Source organism: Microtus oregoni, unplaced genomic scaffold (assembly GCF_018167655.1).
Source record: "Microtus oregoni isolate MIOR12 unplaced genomic scaffold, Mior012 000042F_ref0000377, whole genome shotgun sequence".
NCBI lineage: Eukaryota > Metazoa > Chordata > Mammalia > Rodentia > Cricetidae > Microtus > Microtus oregoni.
Window position 1 is genome coordinate 11,818,164 of NW_024543209.1, and position 17,487 is coordinate 11,835,650.

General features: G+C 43.8%; 1 protein-coding gene across 2 annotated transcripts in view; it reads right to left on the reverse strand.

The window, feature by feature from the left end:
- The window catches only part of Cdyl (chromodomain Y like), a 132,863-nt gene that overhangs the window by 92,399 nt on the left and 22,977 nt on the right, over nt 1-17,487 (reverse strand). The gene's annotated exons all lie outside the window — the stretch shown is intronic.

Genomic DNA, 17,487 nt, shown 5'->3' on the forward strand with positions numbered 1-17,487 from the left:
CCTTTTCAATCACTTCCCAATGCACTCACCCAACGCACTGGCCCCGTCTCCTTTCACACAGCTCCATAAAGTGTCCGTGTCATGTCTGTTAGGTTTCTACTTAGAAACATAACTTCTATTGGTTTAAAATAGACAGAGACCCATTTTCCCTCAGAAAAGTGGTTGGTGTTGCATTCTGTTAAAAATCAGTATTAATATTAACAAATTCTTAGTGTAAGCACTCCTTGTGATGCTTACTTCCAACTGGACTCTAGTTGGCAGCTATGAGCCACTTGCATGATGTTCTGGCTTCCCTGAGCACAGGACTGCCAGTCAGGCAGCATCTTCTATTTTTACTATCCCAAAGACACCTCAGGGAAACTGCAAGGCAAATGCATCCACTTTCTCTAATTCCTTAAGGTGCAGCTCCAGCCACAACTGTTTCCAACAGTTTGTACCAGCCTTTGTGCTCTGACCCTTCGACTATTTCCACCTAAGTCGGAGGGGGAGCATTCTCCTGCTGGCAGACTGCTGTGACTGGTGCAAAAAGGACAATGACAGGACTGGTGTAAAAGCAAGCATTCGTTTACACGAGGGGTTTCCTGCAACTGGTGAGAGCATGTCTTCTCTGGCTCTGCAAGCAGGCTGTTCTCACCATGAAGTAGCTGGAGGGGGGACACCCTCCTGTGCTTTTGCTGTTTCAACATCAGGACTAATATAAAGGATTCTCTCCAATGGCCTCTTATTCTAACGAAGCAGCTGAGCAGAGCTGAGTAACAGCCAGCTATTGAAAGTTGAACAAGACAGAGCTGGGGACAGTGGTGTTCCCGAGAATGAGTTAGGAGTCCTGCCAGCAGCTTTGATGGGCGGCAGATGCGGAGCTATGGAAACCCTGCAGCCTTGACAGTGGTAAGAGGTGGAACTGCTCTGACAGACCATGGTGACAGCAGGGGCAATGAGGACAGTGGTAGAGAGGACCTAAAGGGCTGATATTTAAATCTGTACCACTAGAGGGTGCCACCTGCCGCTCCTGCCTGCCTGCTGTTAAAAGTTCAGGCATACAAAGCTGCTGAAGACAGCACTGAAGATTCTACTTGACCGCCCACAACTTCAATCTGGGCAGAGAAGAACAGAACACTCCCAGTGTGGTGAGTATGGGGTTACTTTATTTAATGAACTGGGATCCTGAAGAACTGGGTGATGCACCAAGAATAGAATCCCGCCACCAGGAGAACTCATGGCACACCCTGGTTTAGTTGGTCACTAATACCTAAGCCTGATGAACAGCACCAAAGTGCGGAAGTTAAAACCAAACACTTTTGGTGAAACTTTACTTTTATATGGTAGGCTTTATTTTGAACATCTTTTGTTTGGCCCCACAAGAGTATCTAGGGTATACAGGTATATTCAGTAAGCACTTTCAAGTCGCAGAAGCGCACTCAGAGCCTTGAAACAGAGAACCGCCACAAAGATATGATACAGCCGCCGAGACCACAAACCTCTATCTGCCTACTGGAGCTCTTAATGTTTGTTCTCTCAGGAAGATCCAGATCTGTCCACGGTTAGCTGCAGTTCAAGATCATCTGTTGATCTGTGTGGCCTAAGGACTGTAGGCAGCCCAGAAAGGAGAGGTGTGGGATCAGCCTATGACCTACATCACCATTCTAGGATGACATAATATACGTACTCACACACTGACTTTGGAGCTGAGGAGAAAGAAAATGCCAAGTCACAGGCAGGAAACTGAGAACGATGCTGTGATCCATGGCCCAACAGATGCTACCAAAGGAACAGTCACTACTACCTCACTCTACCTGGATTAGGGGGGAAAAAAACATTACCAAGATCCCACTTCTTCAGCATTAGCTCCTGACAAGCTCACAGGAATGACACCCGGTGTATCTGCCAGAGCAATCCCCAGTCCTAGATTTGCCTAAGGGAATCACCGCAGTGAAGTCCCTCCCACGATCTGACTCTACAGAGAGGTAAGTGTGACAGTAAACCCTACTCAACTTCAGCTGCTAGGAGGTGTAGGTCAGTGAGTTACAGAGTCTTTCCAGGCCGGAGAAACGGCTCAGTGGTGAAAGCACTTGGTGTTCTGGCAGATGACTGGGATTTGGTTCCTAGTACCCACACTGTTAGTCACAAACATTTGTAACTATAGTTCCAGTGGATCCAACAGCCTTTTCTGCCTGACCTTCAAGGGTACCAGGTACACATCCATACATACAGGCAAAGCACACACACACACACACACACACACACACACACACACACACACAGAGAGAGAGAGAGAGAGGAGAGAGAGAGAGAGACTTTTTTAAAAAAAAATCAACTAAATATATAAAAAGAGTTGTTTATAAAATGTTCCATAAAAGCCATTCCAATATTTTTCGGGAATAATTTTTCTCTATAGTTTGCGAGAATGTAGAAGTTAAAAATAACTGGAATGTACAGTTTTATTTGAAACACAAAATATGTCAACAAATCTGTTTACTATGAGTCTGAGAAAGAAACTCTGGGAAAATTCTACCAAAAACAAGAAACAAGCAATAAGACTCTAATAACCACCAACAAAAGAAAACCAGAAGGGCGCAGAAATACACGCACACAGACACATGGGTCAATCTCATTACAGCAGAAGGCTGAACTTCCTAAACAGTGTAGGACGCTGAATCCTTTGGTGCCCCAAAAAGTGAATGGTGCCCCAGCAATCGAAAGCATCCCAGGCATACCTGGAGAGGGAGTTCTAGGAAATCCATCACCATCTTAATGTCAGACAGTAGAGGAGCTAAGACAGCAGGGAGCTGCAAACGCACACGATCAAAGGCGAACCCACTCATCCCTCTCCAGACAGCAACGACCTCTTCACCAGCAAATATGGTCAGGAGTATCTGCCAGGCGTTTGGAGGACACTCACACTGAATTGGGAAACACTGGAACACTCCCAGTGTCTCCGTGAAGTCTGCAATGTTATCTGAACAGCCCTTCCTGGAAATCCCCAGCCTCGCAGACAACAAAATGCAGGGAATATAAAATTCCAAAAGAGGTGACAACAGAAAGTGGATTGAAGTACAACATAGCATAGACGACCCGTGTAAACATCATGGACATATGGACCTAGCTACAAAATGTCACCAAAGGGCTTAAAAACAAGTTCAGAGACACACCATCTGTGTTTGGGAATGAGTACGAAGGGGCTCAGTAGTCAAACAAGACTGTTCACTCAAAGTGATGCAGAAATTAGACGCAATCTCCTGCTAGGAAAACCCCCAGAAGGTTCCCCAGACCCCAGCAGGGTAAACTTACAGCATTCCTACACGAGAACACATTCCCTAAAATGCCAAAAGAACTTTTATAGCAGGGAGAGAATTCGACAAGTTGAGATTGAAAACGTATAAAGCTGCACTAATTAAACCAAGGTTATACACAATAAAAAACATATAATCAGAGTCCAGAAACAAACTCAAACTGATTTCCACACTTGGGCAAGCCCTTTAATGCACACCCTTCCATCTGACTACTTCCCAGTACTCGTTCATCAGATACACCTGGGAGTTTAATGCCACACAGGACTTCTAAGAGGGGAAGGGGGAGGGGCACTGAAGGGAAGCTAGGGAACAAGAAGGATGAGGCATATCTACTCACAGCAACATGAAGAGTCCTGGCTGATGGGAAAAGTTGCAGTATTAGACCCTTCATGCGAATTTTAAACACAACACTGTGTGTGTGCATGTGTGTGCAAATACACAGGCATATTCAAGCACTGTTGTAGCCAGAGAACAACTTAGGCTATTGGTTGTGAAACACCCCCTACCCCATTTCCTCCTCATACTTCCTGAACATTCCCCTTCCCCAACTAAGCAACCGCATCACATTGTAAAGCTCCCACCAATGGGATGAGACAAAGTCATCACCTACATCAGCAATGAAAGAAGGAAGCCATGTTGGCTCTGGTGTGCTGTTAAGACTGGTCTGGGATCTAAGACATTGTTTTTACAAAAAAAATTACCTTGCCAAGATACTTTTTGCCTTGCTTGGTTTTCTTTAGTTCAACACCAAAAAGGTTCATTGCTTATTTATAATAGTTTAAGGGTCTATATATTCTTCCTTTTTTGGAGACAGGGTGTCCCAACGACCTTGAACTCAGCAGGCTAGGCTGGCTCACACTGAACCCCAGGGACCCCAGAAACAGAATTACAGGCATGCACCATGTCATACTTTGTCTATTTTTTAAAAGAAGGGCTCTTGGGGTGTAGCACACACAAGTCCTTCTTGTGATGAAGCACACAGCACACACAGGTCTTCGTCCTTGACCGGCTGAGCACTTTCGATGTATAAAGAATGTGTCTACTAAGCATGCTAACACGAATCTTTCTAACACGCACATCCTAAATCAACAGATCTGGGTAATGCCTGAGACTCTAACACAGCACCCTGTCACCTCCCATGGGTCACCCTACACATGCTATACCTGCTCTTGAAAGCTCCATAGGAGACCAATAGCAAAGGGTTCAAGTGGGAACAGTCTTGTCGGAAAGTGAAGTCCCAGGCAGAAGCAAAAAATGGTGTCAGGCTTTTTTTTTCCTCTTCCCAAGAATAATGTAATTGAGGACTTGTATAGTGGAAAGATAGTCTTTAAACTCAGAAACCTTAAGAATACTTACTAAAGTCTAAGAGTCTCATAATACTAAGAAGTACAAAGAGAGGGTCAATGAATGCTGGCCGCTCTGTTCCTCAATCAAAAATTAGCCACCGGACCAGAAAAGAACACTGCTGGAGGGAAAGCAATGTATCTGGAAACTAAGAACACACAAAACCACCAAGTTAAGTCAAACACCCTATTTTTATTCAAACTCACTGAGTCCACCAAATTTTTAGATTTGTTTTACCTATTATTTCTACCATAGTAGACTATGTAACAGTCAATCTTGATTGTCAGTTTGACGGAATTTAGAAAAGACCAAGGAAACACACCCACACCCCAGAGGGTGCCTGAGGGTGGTTCCAGAAACCACCAAAGAGGAAAGACTCACGCTGAATGTGGGTGGCACCATCCATGGGGCTGGGATTCAGAGCTAAATAAAAAGGCGGAAGTAGGGGCTGAAGAGACAGCTCAGTCATTGAGAGCACTTGCTCTATCAAAGAACCCGGAGTTTGGTTCTTAGCAACCAGTCAGGTTGGCTCACAACCACCTGTAAATCCAACTCCAGATCCAAGACCCTCTTCTAGCCTCCGGGGGTATCTGCATGACTGTGCACACAAGCAACAAACCAGATACATCTGAGAGAATGAGAGCATGTACGCATGTAAGCCGGGCACCAGCACATCTCTCTCCACTTCCTGACCGGGGGCTCCTGCCACCATGCCTTCCTCACCATGGACTCTATAACCCGTGGAACTGCGTGTAAAAATACACCCTTCCTCCCTTTCGTTGCTTGTCGTGTACTTGATCATAGCAAGGAGAAAAGTAATACCTTTTGTACCAGACTGGTTTTTGTTTTTTGTTTTATTACATATCCTCTGTTTTACCCCCTTCATACTCTTTAATGACTCTTCCTAGAAGTAGTCCAGGCCTCATGAGCTTTCAGGAATGTCTCTTGGATAATGGCAACTCCAAAAAGTCTCCGGGGTTGGCCCTAGAGTGGGGCACCTGAACCTGAAGCGTTATCAGCCTCCATGGTGCAGGTCTCACTAAGGGTGACCAGCCATAACAGAATGCACTTGCTCCCCTTCTATTTCACTAAGTACAAAGAGGCTATGGCAGTAACACAATGGGCATGAATGGCCACCTACCATGGTGGGAACGTTGCCTACCAAATTTCACACAATGAAACGTAATTGCCAATCGGACAGCATTAGAAGGTGAGGCCTTTCGAAAGAAATTAGGTCAGGATGCCCCACCCCTGTGAAAGAGACTCCTGCCGCCATTATGGAGGCCCCTGAGAGTTGGCTGTACCTGTCTGAGAACACAGTAAAAAGGCACCATCTATGAACCAGGGGAGGCTTTCAGACACCAAGCCCGCTGGTGCCAAGAACTTAGAACTGTAGCCCCTAGTTCCACGAGGCAATAAACCTCCCTATTTACACACCACACAGCTGATGCCATTTTATTATCACAGCCCACATGGAGCAGGATATCACTCAGGTTAGCACCGGAATTTACAGGCTTCATCGGTATGCTGGGTGAAACCCAAGTCTCAGACCCAAGGATGCATCTGTGCGTAAGGACACGGGAACTGACGAAATCTGAAACTCATTATTAAACGGTACAAGCCATGTTATCAGAGACAGTCATTACAGGGCACATGCATATCAAACAACTTTTAAGAGGAGCACCTTCTAAGAAGTTAATTAGAGGCATTGACTTCTTTCTAGTTGGGAAATCAGTTGGGAACTGCCCTCAGAGCCGAGCCTTACTCGGGAGCTAGAAGGCACGACGCACATAGGAAGAGCGTGTGTAAGCAGGCGGGTGAAGGAAATACAGTTCGGGCTGTGCTCGTGGAGGAGGCAAGGGGAGCTGGCAGCACAACAAAACTAACAGACATCATAATCCAACTCAACGTCAGCACAAAGAACGGGAGTGGTAACCTGCAATCAGAGCACTCAAGAGGCAGAGGCAGAGGAACCAGGATCAGGTAGCTACTACGACCTAGGAAGGTGAAAGCTAGGCTGGACTACATGAGACCCTATCAGAAAACAAAACAGCCAAAACAAAACAAAATTTTTAAAAAAATCATCATGGAAAAATTATGTGCAAGAAATATCACCAAGAGGCTGAAGGATGTAAAGATTGATAGTGAATGGGAAAGAGATAAAACCTGAAGCAAACAATTCAAATCCAAAAGAAATAATAAAAATTATAAAATACCAACTACATAAAAACCTGTTGAATCTCACTTCTAAAAATATTACAAGTTTAAGGACATGGAGGAAAAGTTGAGGTGGGATGTGTTCCTAAGACTAAGGAAACGGACTCCCAACCACCTGGTGATAAGCCAAATTCCAGTGGTCCACCGTTCTGGAGACAGATACAACAACACACAATTACATTTGCATTAACGTTTCTCCCCGGCGATCCCACTAAAGACAAATCCTGGAGACCCGCCCCCAACAGACCGCTCACAAGGTTTTTCACTGCAGCACTGTTTGGAGTGACAGACCTTCTAAAGGCCGGATCTAGGAGGGAAGATAAATGGCCGTGGAGAGTGTGGCAGGGATAATCACAAAGAGCTGAGTGACTTCCGAGACAGACTGCTACAGGACAGAAGCAAAGCTCCTTACAGTGACACTCACCAGCTATGTACACACCCATGTGCCTGATCTGTACAAGATACACCGGGGAAAGATGGACTGGTGGGAGGAGTGGAATGGGAAGAGGAAGAACAGGAGCAGGGGACGCTGAATCCGGCATGCCTTTTTACATGGTTCCACAGACCCCCAAATACTTAATTCCAATCAACTAGGATCCACTGTGGGGAAGCCCTACAATGGAATTCAAGGAATAGGGAGTGTGCCCAATTGTACAATGGGCACATACAAACGAATAAAATTACCACTGATGGAAGGAGAAGAAAAGGTAAACTGGAAAACATTATCTGAGTCAGGAAAGCTACAGACAGAATTTCACATAAAAATCTCTCCTCAGCAGAGTTGTCAGCAAGCTTGCTCTGTGACAAGATGCAGTGTTTCCGGTTTTACAGGCCATCCACTCTGCAAGAACTTGACTGGATCACTGTACTAAACCACCACAGACAAAATAAACAGAAGGGCGGGCTCGATTCCAAAACACTGTCTACAAAACCAGAAAGCAGGCTGGATTTGCTTCATGGGCTATCATTCATTAAAAGTTGATCTACTTGATAAGGTTGCCCCTCATAAGAAAATGGGCTGACAAACTTGAAACAAGGATTGGGCAGATGAGAAAATGGAGTATAAATAAACTTTATATTAAAAAAAAGCCTTGCAAATAGCCAGGCAGTGGTGGCACATGCCTTTAATCCCAGCACTTAGGAGGCAGAGAAAAACAGATCTTTGAGTTAGTGGTCAGCCTGGTCTACAGAGTGAGTTCCAGGACAGCCAGGGCCACATAGAGAAACCCTGTCTTAACAAACAACAACAACAACAACAACAAAAAAAAAACAAAAACCAACTTGCAACTAAATAAAGTCATTTTTTTTCTCCCCTCAACCAACTTCCTGAAGCCTAACATCACCCATGGTCATGGCAGTCACCCAAACCTGGATCTTCACTGGTTCAGTCTGTAGACTTTACTTCAATTTCAGCATGTTCCCCTCAATGCCCCTCTTCTGTTCTGGGATCTGTATTGTGTGCTTCTCTGTGAGTGTCCTGTCTTTTTATCATAACCTCCATAGTTCTGAGAAATGTTTGCCGTTTATCTTACAAACTGTCCCCTTAGTTTGGGTCTACTACATTTTATTAAGAATTGGCATCGTACACGGGTTTGCTAGGGATGCCATAACAGCACACACAGGCCTAAGTAACAAGCATGTGCTTGACGTCTAGTTACACAGGTATCACACCTTTTCTCTCCCGACCATCTACACTGGCCAAACCCATAAGCGACTTAAGAGCCCAAGTCTGGCACAATGAGTGGCCTTGCCCGGGAGCCCTAAAGGGCAGGTAGCTTAAGGATGTGCGCAGAGCAAATAGAAGGCCGCAGGAAGCAGAGCGCGTGCAGTGCGTCTTGAGAAAGGTTAAGTCATGGCGTGCGGTGAGGGGAGCAACTTTAAAGAATGAAAAATGACATTTTCATCTCCTCCAATGCGGTAAACAAGACATCCTTTTTAGAACAATAAATGCACCTATAGTTGAATAAAATAACTCTTAAAGTCGGGTGTGGTGGCGCACACATTTAATTCCAGCACTGAGAAGCAGAGCGGGTGAATCTCTGTGAGTCTGAGGCCAGTGTGGCTTATATAGCAAGTTCCAAGACCACTAGGGTTACATAGTGAGACCCTTCTCAGACAGACAAGCAAGAAAACCTTTTGAATACTGCAAAATAACCATCATTCAAGCTGGCAAGAAGGGGTATTTTCAGAAAGATAAAGATGAAACACTTTAAAAAAAAAAATCAAGGCAATTAGTCCCCCCAAAACTGCTGGTGCCTGTGATGTAGACTAGGACAGAGGACCGTGAGCCTGGCAAGGTGGGAGGCCAGATCAAAGTCTCCTTGGGCAGGCAGGGTCCCAGGTCAAAGGGCAAATGGGGAATGACAGGAAGCACAGGCCTCCCAGTCCTGGTGATATGGCAGATCTTGCCCTCATTCCAGCCTTCAAAGTAGGGTCCAACCTGCTAACCTCCAGGAGGCAGAAATGTGAGGGACAGGTGAGAGCAAAGGCACCTTTCATCTCCCTACCCTCCCTAATAAAAGTCAAAAACTTCAGACAACAACCCGTGAACCCACAAGCTACAGCGCTCCAGGGGCAGGAAAAATGAGCTAAGCAAAGGCACAAACGCAGCGGGTCTGGACAGGCAGAGAGGGTCACAGAAGTACCCAGGCATGATGGATGGGTAACTGCATAGCAAACGGAGACAGCATCCGGCAGCAGCCTAGACCTCGGGGTTTCTGGGCACTAACCACCAGCAGGTAAGCTTATACCTGCTTGTACAATGCAGGCAGACAAGCTACAGCAGTCTGTGGCTTACGGGCTCTTGGAGAACTGGCCATTGTGGAACACTGCTGGGGACAGCAAGCAGCCAGAGCAGAGGCAAGGAAATGACAGGAACCATCCAAAGGATGTCGGGAAGGAGGAGAACGAAAGACAGAAGCTGGGTTCAACAATAGCAGGGCACCTTTTCAAGTAGCTGCTGAGGACAGAAGAGGGCACTCTAGAGCTGTGGCTTCAGAAACCCTCACTGACCCCTCCCCCAGAGAAATGCAAGAAGAAATGCAAATTGTTCAGAAGGGAAACAGCAGTTGAGTCTCATACAAAATCATCGCGATCTAAACATGAAGAGAATAATGACCAAAGAAGCAATGACAGCTCTACAGGAAGCCATGCTCATGAAACAAACTACCCTGTTATTTCCAGAAAAAAGAAAAACAACAACAACTTAACAATCCACTTTTTCAAACAGCAGAATACTGTTGAGGCTAATCCAACATCCACAGGAATCATGTGTGAAAACCAAACTAAAAAAAAAAAAAAGACTCTTACAAAAGCCCAAGAAAGAGTTAAAACTACAGAAAACCAAGAATAAGTAAGAACGGTGGGTGAGTTTACAGCTGCGGCTGTAAGCCGGGGCAGTAAGAGCCAGTCTTTCCTGCCAATGCAGTGCTTCTCAGCCTTCCTCAGTGACCCTTCAATACAGCTCCTCATGTTGTGGTGGACCTCAACCATAAAATCATTTTGCTGATACTTCACAACTGTAATTTTGCTACTGTTATGAATCATAATGTAGATATCTGTGCTTTCTAACGGCCTTAGGCGACCCCTGTAAAAGGTTCATACACCCAAAAGGGGTCGTGACCCACAGGTTGAGAACTGCTGTGGTAATAGTTTCACATACCACACAGCACACGAGTTGGAGGTAAGCTAGAAATGCAGGGCATTCTGACATCACCGGGTTGTAGGCACAAGGACTGAACATGACATGCCACAGCTTAGCCTCATGTGCACCGGGTAGACCACAAGCAGCAGGGCAAGAAGGAAATCAGAACCAGAAGGAAATCCAAGGGCAGCACAGAGCCAAATCTACGAACGCACTTTCCCAAGTATGCCCAGCTAGGGCAGCAGAAAGTACAAATGCCAGGTGTAGAGCCCACAGTTGGCAAGGCAGAAAAGTCCCAAGAAGGAAACCAGAGGATTAAGAGGATCTCAGATCCCCAGCACATGTCCAGCACTCCAGGAGCACAAGCCCCGGGGAGTGGACCCCAGACCACAACAGCAGAGGATAATCAGCTTCAAAGCATTGGGAGAACAGTCCTTGGAGTCCAGGTAACTCTACTGTCTGCTGCAATAGGAACCCAGCAATCCTCCTAAGAGCATAAAGAAACCGAGTCGCTATGGCACATGTCCCCATTTCAGCAGAAGAAAGAAAGACATCAAAGTGTACACAACACTAGCAAAACTGCAAAATCTGATGCCAAGGGATTTCTAAGTAATAAGGATTTCAAATACTTTTAAAAACATGTTCAAGAAATGAATGGAAAACATGCTACCAATGAGCAAGCAGATAAGGCTGGCCTGGAGCAGACGGGCCCGCGTCTTCTCCCAGGGGCTGCTGCGAAAGGCGCACGTGGCCACAGCTCACTCCCAGGCTCTTGCACCTGACTTTATATGAGTTCAGGGACTACAAACAGGTGGTTCTCGCACCTACTTACTGAGCCATCTCAGCCCCGAACAAAACATTTATCAAAACTACACCTTCTTAGCAAGCGAGGGGTGCTTCCTTTCTCCCATCAGTTGAAATATAGTAAAACAAACCAACAAGCAAGTAAACAAAATAAGTATACAACAACGATAAAAAAAAAAAAAAGCAAAGATAGGTTCGAAAATCTGAAAACCTCCACCACCACAGCTCATGGAAGCTCAAACATCCCCTGATAGAGATTAACTGAGCCACTCAAAGTCAGGGAAGCACACCTTGGGTAAAGCCAGAGAAAACGGATGGTGTGGGTAGAAAACCAATGCAACGTAAGAACATGGGATAGCCTCGCCCTAGAAACAACTAGCATATTCATACGTGAGCACCACAGTCAACTGATTAAAGGCAAGACAAAACAGCCAGCCTCTCAGCAAAGAATTCTAGCACCTAGCAAAACCATCACTTCAAAAAGAAGATCTCTGCTATAAAAAATACTAGGTCCTACAGACTACAGACTAAACAGAAACCACAGAAGATGGCAACTTGGATACGAAGAAAGAAAGAGTCGGAAACAGTATTCGTGTGGACCTACTAATAAGCAGTTTCTATCTTGGTTTCTATAAAAGATGAGTTCAAAGAAAATTCTATAATGCGCTGATAAAGTACAGAAAGCATAGAGGTTCTAACTCATGACCATGAGAGGTGAGAAGAGCATGAGAACACACCACAGCAAAATGGTTCCCTCCAGGCTGAATATCCATACTAAGCAGATTAAGATAGAGCTATAATACATACTGTAATCCTTAAATCAACTACCCTCTTCCTCAATAAACCAATGTACGGCTAGAAAACAAAAGAAATGGTGGGATAATTAAAAATTAATACAAAAAGCAAACAAAACCTCTTCCTAATAAAGCAAAATATGAGAGATCTAGATATAATCAGATTAATAATGATTTTAAATGTAAATGATAGGATGGGAAATGTGGCTTGGTGAACAGAAAACTTACCAGGCATGCAAGAGACCTTGGTTTAATCAAAAGCAAAACGGGGTGGGGAAAGAGTAAAACAATGTTTTAAATGTAAATGAGGTCGTCAAGACTGTTCAGCCTAAAAACACACACTGGAGAGCGTACCTAAGCAACTCCAGCTCCTAGGGGATGTGACACCGTTGGCCTCTGCCAGTGCTTGCGCTCACGTGCACCTTACCCCTCCCCATACATACACATAACTCTAAAAACAAAAATAAATGTAAATGGTACAAAGTCTATTCAAAAGGAAAAACTAGATTAAAACTTTTTTAAAGGTCAAAACACACAAAAAATTCGCATATAATCTATTTTAAAGAGGTACTTTAAATGCAAATATCAAACAAACTAAAAATACTACAATGGCCAAAGAAACACCAAGGCTAGAACAGGCTTCACAAAATGAGGTCAACTTCTAAGGGTTTATTAGAAAAAGGATCCACGGTGACTTTAAAAGTCAGTCTAGGACAATATATCAATGTTAAAAATGCATATTCACCTAATAACAACTTCAAATTACATGAAACAAAAACAAAGGCAGAAGCTAATGTTGAAGATTCTAACACTGTACAATACTAAAAATGGACAAATAATAGAGCAGACAAGGGAGATCTAAACGACAGCATCAACCTCAAGTCACCAGATGTAGGAGACACTCAACCAAGAATGAAAGAATCTACACAGAAAATTCACGAAGGAAGACCATATATGAGTGGAAGAAACTCGAGTATCTAAAACTAACCCAAGTCTGAGGAAAGACAGCACAAGCAAAGTGTGAGGTGTGCTACAGCCCTGGCTGCTTGGAAAGCTGAAGTAAACAGAACAGCGTAAGTTCAGTAGTCCAAGACTAGCCAGGAAATATATCAACTGTCTAAATAGATTAAACAAAATTTAGCTTTAGAAGAAGTAAATGCCTTAAAAACACAACTCTGATTAAAGTAGAAAGTCTACATAGCCTTATGTATTTTAAATCAATCTACAATCCAAAAACTAATCACAAAGAAATTCTCAGGTTTCACTAATGAGTTCCAATAAACATATGTAGGAGAATCAAAAATAAATTTTAACACACAAATTTCAGATAAGAAACAGGGAGAGAAAAGGCCACCTTTCATGAGGTCACTGTTCACTCTGCTATGAATCAAGGGAAAGACATCAGGAACCTAAGTAACTCCTCCAAGACATCAACGTGTACCAAAAGGACCAAACATAGAGTCACCTAGATTAGGATCAAAGGGTCATATCTACTCAGACACCACAATAAAAGGACACAACTATTGAGCGCAGGAAGAAAACTTGACAGAAACTCAAATGAGAAACTAAAGTAGGGAGAGGCAGTAGCTGTCTCTAGCTGTAAGACTAACAAAAACAGTCACCAGTATTGCTTATAGTAAAGTTATCAGTTGACAAGCAATAGCAATGATTCACTACCCATAATCCTCTTGTCCTCTATAAGATCCTAAGTATAAACTCACATGTTCATACAAATCTTATAACTTGAATATTCAAAATAGCACTAATGACAATAAACAACTCAAATATACAAAACTGAAGAACTGATAAACAGCTATCTACCAAAAAAAGTAATAAAGAATGCAGCACTGATGCATTTCACAGCATGACCAGACCTTGACAACATCATACTAAGTAAAAGAAGCTGGAGATCAAGTGCTAGGTATTGTATGGCTCTATTATATGAAATACCCAGGACAGACAAACCCATGGAGATAAAAACATGGACTAACGGTTGCCACTGTTGGGGGAAGGATGAGATATGGGGTTCACTCAGAGTGGTGACAATGTCCTGGAATTAGACAGGAGTGATGGCTTTAGGACTTTGAAGTTTAACAAATTAGTCAACTGTACACTTTATGCTATTTAAATTCTATCTCAGGAAAGAAAGATGTAGCTGAAGAAAAAAATACATTAGCATACAAGGAAGAAAAGTGGTAAGAACACAAACACTCAAAGGTAATGCTGGAAAAATTAATCTAATCCAGCAAAAATGTACCAAATCAAATGTATCTTTGAAAATGGCACAGATGTAGCACGGAGCTTGGTGATACACACTCAGGAACTGGGAGGCAAGGGAATCAGACCAAGGAAACCCTCAGCTACAAACAGAGCTTGTCTAGCCAGGCTAGACCCTGTCTCTAAACACCAAAGCTACACAGAGGTTTAACAGGGATCTTCATCTGGCCGGGGAGAAGCTAGAGATGGAGAGCAACGAATAAGCAATGCCATCCTTTCTACAAAGACACAAAACTTACTAAAAGCACACTTAATTGTTGGTATGTTGAAATACATAACTCCAGATGAATATAAAAGAGAAATGATGCATGCCAATGGTGAATAATTCTGACATGAATCAGATTCCAAAAGAACCAATGAATGACCTAATCATCACTGAGTAAGGATGCAGAATGTAAAGAAACTAAAGACAACCACAGGGCCAGATATATAGTTTTATCTTCCTAAGTCCGTATTAAAATATCTTAGACTAAAGAAAACTGAAGGGGTAGTAACATTCAGCACTAATAAATACCAGTGTAGGTATACCATGTACAGGATCCAGGATTGGGTTCCCAATGCCCTTAGAAAAAAAATTCCCCAAAGAAAAACCAGCAAAGAAAGGTAGTAATAGGAAACACTAAGAACCGTATCAAGAACCATATTAAATATTAAATCCAGAAATGATGTTGTACTCATAAGAAATAAATTACAGTTCATTTTCACTAGGAAGTACACAGAGCACAGCAAAAAAAAAAAAAAAATCACAGAAAAATAAGCAGGAGGTGCTGGGCCGTTCTCTTCCCTGACAGTGGCTTGTTCAGGAAAGGGAGCTGGAAAGGTACCTGCAGTCTGTGCAACAGTCTCAAGTCCCAGCAATTCCTAAGACACAGCTATGCAACAAATACGATCGGGGACTTGGGGAGGGGACCATGCTACAAGAGGGCAAAGTTTGCAACTTTTAGAGTACCAGCCAATGGGAAGAGAAGGTGGGAATTTCTCCTAATTGGGAACTTTAAAACCTACAGTCTGGCCCTAGAAAGGTTGCTCTTGGAGAAGACCTGGGTTCTAGTCTCTGCACCCACATGGTGGCTCACATCTATCAGTAACCTCCAGTTTTGGGGTATCTGATGCCCTCTCTTCAGGGGCCTGAAGGGCATACACATAAAAAATAAATCTTGGGGGGAAAAATACTATCTAGCACCAAATCAATACACCACCATTTTAAAACTCTAGACCAGCATCCTTTCCTCAGCATCAAACTCTGAAATTGTTTAGCCTTGATTTGTTGTCACAGAGTGAGGGTTTTGTTTGTTTAAACTATGGCTGTATGTTGCTTGCAGTTTCAAACAAAAGACGGGTAATCAGGCTTTCTTTCCCATCCCACCCATGTCTTTCACTTTGAGACGTGATCTCACTATGCTGTTCTGGCCTTTGAATTTCAGGACTCTACAGACCCTCTTGGCCTGAACCTCCAAGGTGACCAGGACTGTAGAGGTATCTCATCCTTGCCACGCATATTCTTGTTGCTATGACAAAGACCTGACCAAAGGTGCATAAGCCGCTCTCTACTGGTCCAGTCTGAAGGGACACAGTCCATCAGAGAGGGGAGGCCTTGGAGGCAGAAGTGCCCAGGCAATTGGTGATTGACTTCAGCCACTCACAGTCAAGAAACACACAGAGAGATGAATAAATGCCAGTGTTACTCTGGCGTTTGCCCTTTTACTCAGCTGGGGACCTGGAACAGGGCAGTCCAGTTAAGGCGCTCTTCCCTCCTCAATTAGCCTAATCTAGAAACTCCCTCAGACACATTCAGACCATTGCTTAGTGTGTATGTGGTGGTGGTGGGGGAGGTCCAGATACTGTCCAACTCACAATCCACATCAACTACTATATAATACCTGAACCCTGATCAAAACAAATGCAAACTCTATTTCCCAAATAAAATGCTTTACAAGATCACAAGAAACCTCCACAAGCAACTTTTAGGAAAAGACGGCAGCAATGCAAGGATGGTTTCCCATCAGAAAACACACAACATACTACACTAGAAAACTAAAACAGCCGGGGCTAAGAGAATCATCTCTGATAAATGCAGAAAATATCCAATATAATTCAATAACCATGATTAAACAATTCCAGATTAAAAGAGTATCTAGATTCCTATAGATTCCCCTACTATGGCAGAACCAGTCCCTTCCAGGATCAGAAACAAAGCAGAAATACTTGTTACAACACATATTCAATGCTGCCAATACAAAAGACGAAAGCATTCATAAACAAGTGTGTCAACTTTAAGACAGTTTACATATAAAAAAAAAGGAACCTGCAGATTTTCCAAGTGACATGGTAATTTGAAAAGCTAAACAGACATGAGAAGATGCAAATACCCTTTCAACAAACCAGTAACCAACCATCAAGTTACCAAGAGTCACAAAAACCTATAGAGAGCTCAGAAAGGGAGATGCAGCCTAAGTATTGGCTTTCCTACTTCTTAGCCTCTTTCACCTTTATGGTCATCTCCCCTGAACTCTATACAGCGAGTGTGGCCAGAACACCCCAAGTACCCCAGTCCCCTCTCCATTTGATCTTCCTGTTGTGTGGCTGACCTTGTTCAAAGCTTTGACCAAGTCCATACTTGAGAACTCCAAGTCACCACCTGTCTTAATCTGTAACCCATGTGGCTCACTATTGCTCAATACAATCCTCTGGACACAGGTTCCTCAAACTTAACACCTAAAACCCAGTTCCTCATATTCCCTACTCTCACAGCCTTCCCTAGGAGTAAGACCAGATTGGTCCCTAAGCAGTGGCCCTACCTCAGTAAGTGACAAGTACACCCTACTCACAAAAACATGACTTCTTTCCATTCCTCCGACCCCCTCACAAGGCTAAACCAAGCTCAGTTCCACGTCCCGCATGACAGGCAGTTAGTGCTCACAACCCACTAGCGTTTGCTACATCCTCCCCAGGTACCTTATCTGTGCTGCTGTGCCTACTTCCTGATCTACCTCTGTGGCTCTTCTTGGGCTCCTCGTAGTTGGTTCCATACAGCATCCGAAGGAACCTCACTCATAAAATGTAGTGTCAGTGCGTCATTCTCCCATGGCTTCCCATGCTGCACCACTAAAACTCAAGG